This window comes from Sorex araneus, chromosome 7 (assembly GCF_027595985.1).
Source record: "Sorex araneus isolate mSorAra2 chromosome 7, mSorAra2.pri, whole genome shotgun sequence".
Classification (NCBI taxonomy): domain Eukaryota; kingdom Metazoa; phylum Chordata; class Mammalia; order Eulipotyphla; family Soricidae; genus Sorex; species Sorex araneus.
In genome coordinates, this window is record NC_073308.1 from 24,824,264 (window position 1) to 24,826,589 (window position 2,326).

General features: G+C 34.0%; 1 pseudogene; it reads left to right on the forward strand.

Annotated features, from left to right (window-relative positions):
* Nucleotides 1-575: 575 nt before the first annotated feature.
* Nucleotides 576-687, forward strand: LOC129406719 (U2 spliceosomal RNA; annotated as a pseudogene).
* The last annotated feature ends 1,639 nt before the right edge of the window (nucleotides 688-2,326 follow it).

Consider the following 2,326-nt stretch of genomic DNA (forward strand, 5'->3'; position numbering starts at 1 on the left):
ATCTTTAATGGCCTGTAAATCCCAGTGGGTCAGCAAACATGTGATAGCTTTGAACAGGCACCTGGAAGGGGGATTGAGATGTTAAATTCTGATCCAATCTCTGTTAAAGTAAAAGTCTGGTAGGAAAAGAATGTGTCAGGAATCTTTTTTTATTTTTTTCCTTTTTTTTTTCTTTATTGCTTTTTGGATCATACCCAGTGATGCACAGGGGTTACTCATGGCTCATGCACTCAGGAATTACTCCTGGCAGTGCTCGGACCATATGGGATGCTGGGAATTGAGCCCGGGTCGGCTGCGTGCAAGGCAAATGCCCTACCCACTGTGCCATCACTCCAGTCCCTCTTGTTTGATTTTTAATCCATGCTAAGACACCAACTCCAAGATGAAATAGTCATCTTAATTACACTTTCAACCTTTTTCAAAAGGGAAAATTTCAGTGTAACCATCTGGAAACTTTTGGTCAGAATTGATATTTATACGGTAATGTGCAAGGTAGGATTCCTTTCCTTTCGTTCCCTGATGAAGTTGTCTTTGAAATAATCTGTTTTTTTTTGCCACCATGTTTTTCTGACTACATCGCTTCTCGGCCTTTTGGCTAAGATCAAGTGTAGTATGTTTTTCTGACTACAGAAACCTGTTTCATGCATGGTATCTATCTCATTTATAAATTATTTCATGAAACCAATTAGATCTCATAAAGATTGGAAAACTGTAAACTATATTAAATTATATACGTAAATATAATTTCCATGATTCATACATTTTGATCATTTTGAACCTATAGACTCATAATAGTATACAAATAATACTATCTATTGCACATGCATAAGCATATATATATACACCAATGTATGCTACATGCATGAATATGTAAATATATGTGTCCTTCAAGCTTATAGGCAAACTAATTTAAAGACTGCTATGGCTCTAGGAACATAATAAGTTTTACTATAGAAATTTATTCTTTTAGGGACTGGAGAGATAGTAAGGTGCTTGCCTAGCGTGTACCCCAAAGTTCAATCACCAGCACTGCATTGATCCCCTGAGCCCTGGAATGAGTGATCTCTGAGCACAGAGTCAGGAGAGACCCTGAGCACTGCTGGGTGCAACCCAATATGTGCCCCGAAAGAAAATAATTTCAGTGTTGTAGGTAAATAAATATTGTGCTTTAATTTTAAAATATTTATATTTTCAAATATTCAATATTTAGTAGCATGTTGCATAGTGAATATGCATTTTATAACAAGGGGCTGTAATTATCTTAGTTATAACCGGAGACAGTAGTTGAGCTATTGAAGTTTTCTATTCAGATTTATTCAGAGACTCACTGATACATGCTTGAGAGACAGCAACATGAGAGTAATCCTATCTACTTAAGTACTAATTATGGAAAATAAGAAGAATCCCGAAATCTGAAGTAATGTAAATATAAAATTGTTTGACAAGAGAGAGAGAGTTGGGATGCCAAGTTAAAGTGGTCAAGGGTCAGTTATAAACAAATTTTGTATCAAACACCAATGAGAAAAGTATATTGTTTCAATTTGCTCTGAACACCAAGTGTCTCCTGAGACCATTATGATTAAAAATAGACTCTGTGTGAGACTGGAGTCATTGTGGGTAGACATGCTCACCTTGCATGTAGCTCACATGGGTTCCATCGTGAGCACCAAATATAATGCTTCAGCATCAGTAGGATAATCTCTGAGCAACAGAGCAGGAGTAAGCTCTGAGCAACATTGGTTGTGGTCCAAACCCTCCTCCTTCCAAAAGAGAAACATTGTGTAACTTTAGCATAGACTAATAATCATCTCATTAAAATATAATCAAATTAAAATTTATGTTTAAGTTATAGATTATAATCATGTATTTAATAATGCCCCCTCAGACTAGAGCTGGCTCTGGACCACCAAAATTTGTTTATAAATGACAGTTTCTAGTCATGGTATTAAATGTAGATTATGCACATGTACACAGTACTGGATTGATTTCTAAAATTATGTTCACTATGATTTAAATGTTAATCATATATTTTTCTCTGTATTCAAGTACATGGTTAATATTTATTAATTCTAAATATGTTATCAATCAAACTTGAAAGAGTTTTCTCCCTAAATTATGTTTCCCTTTTGAAAAGAGACTACAGATTTTTAGCAACATCATTCATTTATCAAGTATTTTCCCTACAATAAGAAAATTGCCACAAATTTCTCATTTAATGATAATGATCTCGAAAACACTATTAAAACATTTACATGTTTATTTAAAATTATCTAGATTAAATGATCTAAAGTACTGTAAAAATACTTCATTTAAATTGGATAATTTG